Source organism: Oncorhynchus mykiss, unplaced genomic scaffold, assembly GCF_013265735.2.
Source record: "Oncorhynchus mykiss isolate Arlee unplaced genomic scaffold, USDA_OmykA_1.1 un_scaffold_535, whole genome shotgun sequence".
Lineage (NCBI taxonomy): Eukaryota > Metazoa > Chordata > Actinopteri > Salmoniformes > Salmonidae > Oncorhynchus > Oncorhynchus mykiss.
In genome coordinates, this window is record NW_023493982.1 from 50,001 (window position 1) to 57,500 (window position 7,500).

Consider the following 7,500-nt stretch of genomic DNA (forward strand, 5'->3'; position numbering starts at 1 on the left):
GTGACCAGGTGCACGCCGGCCTTTGGGTGACCAGGTGCACATGGTCCTTTGGGTGACCAGGTGCACGCCGGCCTTTGGGTGACCAGGTGCACATGGTCCTTTGGGTGACCAGGTGCACGCCGGCCTTTGGGTGACCAGGTGCACATGGTCCTTTTGGGTGACCAGGTGCACATGGTCCTTTGGGTGACCAGGTGCACGCCGGCCTTTGGGTGACCAGGTGCACATGGTCCTTTTGGGTGACCAGGTGCACGCCGGCCTTTGGGTGACCAGGTGCACATGGTCCTTTTGGGTGACCAGGTGCACATGGTCCTTTGGGTGACCAGGTGCACGCCGGCCTTTGGGTGACCAGGTGCACACGGTCCTTTTGGGTGACCAGGTGCACGCCGGCCTTTGGGTGACCAGGTGCACATGGTCCTTTTGGGTGACCAGGTGCACGCCGGCCTTTGGGTGACCAGGTGCACGCCGGTCCTTTTGGGTGACCAGGTGCACAAGTTCCATTTGGGTGACCAGGTGCACGCGGTTCATAACAGCGCGGTTATCTGCTTTAATGTCCGAGGAGGGGTGCTTAAGTGTGGGTGCCCTGGTTCACCTGGTATGCGAGGTTGTGGAGGTGGGGGGGGTCCCCTGCTGGTATCATCCCCGAAATAGAGGGGTGATACCCGGGTGGTGAGTAAGGGCCTACAAGCCTGGAGGTCAATAGCTCCAGGGGGTAAGCTCTACTGTCATGTCCGTAAATAGAGTGGTGTTACCCGGGTTTTGAACCATATTTTAATTTTTGGGTTACCAGATGCACACGGGTCTTTTGGAAAACAATCACAATCTGCATCCATCGTAATATCTTAAACTGTATATAAAGCACCTAAGGACGGGCCTGACCGAGAGAGGGCCGTAGTAGGGTACTCCCCTAGCGGGCTATATCAATAGAATGACCGGTAAAATGATTTAAAACAGTTTTATAATTTTTGGGTTACCAGATGCACACGGGTCTTTTGGAAAACAATCACAATCTGCATCCATCGTAATATATGAAACTGTATATAAAGCACTGAAGGACGGCCCCGACCGAGACAGGGCCTTAGTGGGGTGCTCCCATAGCGGGCTATATCAATAGAATGACCGGTAAAAGTATTTAAAACCGTTTTATAATTTTTGGGTTACCAGATGCACGTTTTCAATCACCAGTTGCACGGAGGATTAATAGCAATCTGCATCCATCGTGATTTCTTAAAGTGTGTAAAAAGCACCCAAGGACGGCCCTGACAGAGAGAGGGCCGTAGTGGGGCACTCCCCTAGCGGGCTATATCAATAGAATGACGGGTAAAAGTATTTAAAACCCTTTTATAATTTTTGGGTTACCAGATGCACGTTTTCAATCACCAGGTGCACGGAGGAAAATGAGCATTTGCATCCATAGTCATGTTTTAAACCGTCCATAAAGCACTCTTGGCCGGCCCCGGCAGAGAGAGAAAGAGATGGTGAAAAAAAAAAAAAATCATCATCAGACCTTCCATAAATAATTCGGGCCGGCCCCCATTGCTAAAGGTCCGTAGTAGGGTGCGCCATAAGCGGACATGAATAGATGGAACACCGCTAACCGCATAGAGAACCGTGTTTTGGGTGACCAGGTGCACGTTTTCAATCACCAGTTGCACATTTTCAATCACCAGTTGCACGGAGGATTAATAGCAATCTGCATCCATCGCGATTTCTTAAAGTGTCTATAAAGCACTCAGGACGGGCCCGACCGAGACAGGGCCTTAGTGGGGTGCTCCCATAGCGGGCAACAATGAGAGGGGTGCCTTTAAATTCATTTTGAACCATATTTGAAATTTTGGGTTACCAGATGCACGTTTTCAATCACCAGTTGCACGGAGGATTAATAGCAATCTGCATCCATCGTGATTTCTTAAAGTGTGTAAAAAGCACCCAAGGACGGCCCTGACAGAGAGAGGGCCGTAGTGGGGCACTCCCCTAGCGGGCTATATCAATAGAATGACGGGTAAAAGTATTTAAAACCCTTTTATAATTTTTGGGTTACCAGATGCACGTTTTCAATCACCAGGTGCACGGAGGAAAATGAGCATTTGCATCCATAGTCATGTTTTAAACCGTCCATAAAGCACTCTTGGCCGGCCCCGGCAGAGAGAGAAAGAGATGGTGAAAAAAAAAAAAATCATCATCAGACCTTCCATAAATAATTCGGGCCGGCCCCCATTGCTAAAGGTCCGTAGTAGGGTGCGCCATAAGCGGACATGAATAGATGGAACACCGCTAACCGCATAGAGAACCGTGTTTTGGTGACCAGGTGCACGTTTTCAATCACCAGTTGCACATTTTCAATCACCAGTTGCACGGAGGATTAATAGCAATCTGCATCCATCGCGATTTCTTAAAGTGTCTATAAAGCACTCAGGACGGGCCCGACCGAGACAGGGCCTTAGTGGGGTGCTCCCATAGCGGGCAACAATGAGAGGGGTGCCTTTAAATTCATTTTGAACCATATTTGAAATTTTGGGTTACCAGATGCACGTTTTCAATCACCAGTTGCACGGAGGATTAATAGCAATCTGCATCCATCGTGATTTCTTAAAGTGTGTAAAAAGCACCCAAGGACGGCCCTGACAGAGAGAGGGCCGTAGTGGGGCACTCCCCTAGCGGGCTATATCAATAGAATGACGGGTAAAAGTATTTAAAACCCTTTTATAATTTTTGGGTTACCAGATGCACGTTTTCAATCACCAGGTGCACGGAGGAAAATGAGCATTTGCATCCATAGTCATGTTTTAAACCGTCCATAAAGCACTCTTGGCCGGCCCCGGCAGAGAGAGAAAGAGATGGTGAAAAAAAAAAAAAAATCATCATCAGACCTTCCATAAATAATTCGGGCCGGCCCCCATTGCTAAAGGTCCGTAGTAGGGTGCGCCATAAGCGGACATGAATAGATGGAACACCGCTAACCGCATAGAGAACCGTGTTTTGGGTGACCAGGTGCACGTTTTCAATCACCAGTTGCACATTTTCAATCACCAGTTGCACGGAGGATTAATAGCAATCTGCATCCATCGCGATTTCTTAAAGTGTCTATAAAGCACTCAGGACGGGCCCGACCGAGACAGGGCCTTAGTGGGGTGCTCCCATAGCGGGCAACAATGAGAGGGGTGCCTTTAAATTCATTTTGAACCATATTTGAAATTTTGGGTTACCAGATGCACGTTTTCAATCACCAGTTGCACGGAGGATTAATAGCAATCTGCATCCATCGTGATTTCTTAAAGTGTGTAAAAAGCACCCAAGGACGGCCCTGACAGAGAGAGGGCCGTAGTGGGGCACTCCCCTAGCGGGCTATATCAATAGAATGACGGGTAAAAGTATTTAAAACCCTTTTATAATTTTTGGGTTACCAGATGCACGTTTTCAATCACCAGGTGCACGGAGGAAAATGAGCATTTGCATCCATAGTCATGTTTTAAACCGTCCATAAAGCACTCTTGGCCGGCCCCGGCAGAGAGAGAAAGAGATGGTGAAAAAAAAAAAAAAATCATCATCAGACCTTCCATAAATAATTCGGGCCGGCCCCCATTGCTAAAGGTCCGTAGTAGGGTGCGCCATAAGCGGACATGAATAGATGGAACACCGCTAACCGCATAGAGAACCGTGTTTTGGGTGACCAGGTGCACGTTTTCAATCACCAGTTGCACATTTTCAATCACCAGTTGCACGGAGGATTAATAGCAATCTGCATCCATCGCGATTTCTTAAAGTGTCTATAAAGCACTCAGGACGGGCCCGACCGAGACAGGGCCTTAGTGGGGTGCTCCCATAGCGGGCAACAATGAGAGGGGTGCCTTTAAATTCATTTTGAACCATATTTGAAATTTTGGGTTACCAGATGCACGTTTTCAATCACCAGTTGCACGGAGGATTAATAGCAATCTGCATCCATCGTGATTTCTTAAAGTGTGTAAAAAGCACCCAAGGACGGCCCTGACAGAGAGAGGGCCGTAGTGGGGCACTCCCCTAGCGGGCTATATCAATAGAATGACGGGTAAAAGTATTTAAAACCCTTTTATAATTTTTGGGTTACCAGATGCACGTTTTCAATCACCAGGTGCACGGAGGAAAATGAGCATTTGCATCCATAGTCATGTTTTAAACCGTCCATAAAGCACTCTTGGCCGGCCCCGGCAGAGAGAGAAAGAGATGGTGAAAAAAAAAAAAAATCATCATCAGACCTTCCATAAATAATTCGGGCCGGCCCCCATTGCTAAAGGTCCGTAGTAGGGTGCGCCATAAGCGGACATGAATAGATGGAACACCGCTAACCGCATAGAGAACCGTGTTTTGGGTGACCAGGTGCACGTTTTCAATCACCAGTTGCACATTTTCAATCACCAGTTGCACGGAGGATTAATAGCAATCTGCATCCATCGCGATTTCTTAAAGTGTCTATAAAGCACTCAGGACGGGCCCGACCGAGACAGGGCCTTAGTGGGGTGCTCCCATAGCGGGCAACAATGAGAGGGGTGCCTTTAAATTCATTTTGAACCATATTTGAAATTTTGGGTTACCAGATGCACGTTTTCAATCACCAGTTGCACGGAGGATTAATAGCAATCTGCATCCATCGTGATTTCTTAAAGTGTGTAAAAAGCACCCAAGGACGGCCCTGACAGAGAGAGGGCCGTAGTGGGGCACTCCCCTAGCGGGCTATATCAATAGAATGACGGGTAAAAGTATTTAAAACCCTTTTATAATTTTTGGGTTACCAGATGCACGTTTTCAATCACCAGGTGCACGGAGGAAAATGAGCATTTGCATCCATAGTCATGTTTTAAACCGTCCATAAAGCACTCTTGGCCGGCCCCGGCAGAGAGAGAAAGAGATGGTGAAAAAAAAAAAAAAATCATCATCAGACCTTCCATAAATAATTCGGGCCGGCCCCCATTGCTAAAGGTCCGTAGTAGGGTGCGCCATAAGCGGACATGAATAGATGGAACACCGCTAACCGCATAGAGAACCGTGTTTTGGGTGACCAGGTGCACGTTTTCAATCACCAGTTGCACATTTTCAATCACCAGTTGCACGGAGGATTAATAGCAATCTGCATCCATCGCGATTTCTTAAAGTGTCTATAAAGCACTCAGGACGGGCCCGACCGAGACAGGGCCTTAGTGGGGTGCTCCCATAGCGGGCAACAATGAGAGGGGTGCCTTTAAATTCATTTTGAACCATATTTGAAATTTTGGGTTACCAGATGCACGTTTTCAATCACCAGTTGCACGGAGGATTAATAGCAATCTGCATCCATCGTGATTTCTTAAAGTGTGTAAAAAGCACCCAAGGACGGCCCTGACAGAGAGAGGGCCGTAGTGGGGCACTCCCCTAGCGGGCTATATCAATAGAATGACGGGTAAAAGTATTTAAAACCCTTTTATAATTTTTGGGTTACCAGATGCACGTTTTCAATCACCAGGTGCACGGAGGAAAATGAGCATTTGCATCCATAGTCATGTTTTAAACCGTCCATAAAGCACTCTTGGCCGGCCCCGGCAGAGAGAGAAAGAGATGGTGAAAAAAAAAAAAAAATCATCATCAGACCTTCCATAAATAATTCGGGCCGGCCCCCATTGCTAAAGGTCCGTAGTAGGGTGCGCCATAAGCGGACATGAATAGATGGAACACCGCTAACCGCATAGAGAACCGTGTTTTGGGTGACCAGGTGCACGTTTTCAATCACCAGTTGCACATTTTCAATCACCAGTTGCACGGAGGATTAATAGCAATCTGCATCCATCGCGATTTCTTAAAGTGTCTATAAAGCACTCAGGACGGGCCCGACCGAGACAGGGCCTTAGTGGGGTGCTCCCATAGCGGGCAACAATGAGAGGGGTGCCTTTAAATTCATTTTGAACCATATTTGAAATTTTGGGTTACCAGATGCACGTTTTCAATCACCAGTTGCACGGAGGATTAATAGCAATCTGCATCCATCGTGATTTCTTAAAGTGTGTAAAAAGCACCCAAGGACGGCCCTGACAGAGAGAGGGCCGTAGTGGGGCACTCCCCTAGCGGGCTATATCAATAGAATGACGGGTAAAAGTATTTAAAACCCTTTTATAATTTTTGGGTTACCAGATGCACGTTTTCAATCACCAGGTGCACGGAGGAAAATGAGCATTTGCATCCATAGTCATGTTTTAAACCGTCCATAAAGCACTCTTGGCCGGCCCCGGCAGAGAGAGAAAGAGATGGTGAAAAAAAAAAAAAATCATCATCAGACCTTCCATAAATAATTCGGGCCGGCCCCCATTGCTAAAGGTCCGTAGTAGGGTGCGCCATAAGCGGACATGAATAGATGGAACACCGCTAACCGCATAGAGAACCGTGTTTTGGGTGACCAGGTGCACGTTTTCAATCACCAGTTGCACATTTTCAATCACCAGTTGCACGGAGGATTAATAGCAATCTGCATCCATCGCGATTTCTTAAAGTGTCTATAAAGCACTCAGGACGGGCCCGACCGAGACAGGGCCTTAGTGGGGTGCTCCCATAGCGGGCAACAATGAGAGGGGTGCCTTTAAATTCATTTTGAACCATATTTGAAATTTTGGGTTACCAGATGCACGTTTTCAATCACCAGTTGCACGGAGGATTAATAGCAATCTGCATCCATCGTGATTTCTTAAAGTGTGTAAAAAGCACCCAAGGACGGCCCTGACAGAGAGAGGGCCGTAGTGGGGCACTCCCCTAGCGGGCTATATCAATAGAATGACGGGTAAAAGTATTTAAAACCCTTTTATAATTTTTGGGTTACCAGATGCACGTTTTCAATCACCAGGTGCACGGAGGAAAATGAGCATTTGCATCCATAGTCATGTTTTAAACCGTCCATAAAGCACTCTTGGCCGGCCCCGGCAGAGAGAGAAAGAGATGGTGAAAAAAAAAAAAAAATCATCATCAGACCTTCCATAAATAATTCGGGCCGGCCCCCATTGCTAAAGGTCCGTAGTAGGGTGCGCCATAAGCGGACATGAATAGATGGAACACCGCTAACCGCATAGAGAACCGTGTTTTGGGTGACCAGGTGCACGTTTTCAATCACCAGTTGCACATTTTCAATCACCAGTTGCACGGAGGATTAATAGCAATCTGCATCCATCGCGATTTCTTAAAGTGTCTATAAAGCACTCAGGACGGGCCCGACCGAGACAGGGCCTTAGTGGGGTGCTCCCATAGCGGGCAACAATGAGAGGGGTGCCTTTAAATTCATTTTGAACCATATTTGAAATTTTGGGTTACCAGATGCACGTTTTCAATCACCAGTTGCACGGAGGATTAATAGCAATCTGCATCCATCGTGATTTCTTAAAGTGTGTAAAAAGCACCCAAGGACGGCCCTGACAGAGAGAGGGCCGTAGTGGGGCACTCCCCTAGCGGGCTATATCAATAGAATGACGGGTAAAAGTATTTAAAACCCTTTTATAATTTTTGGGTTACCAG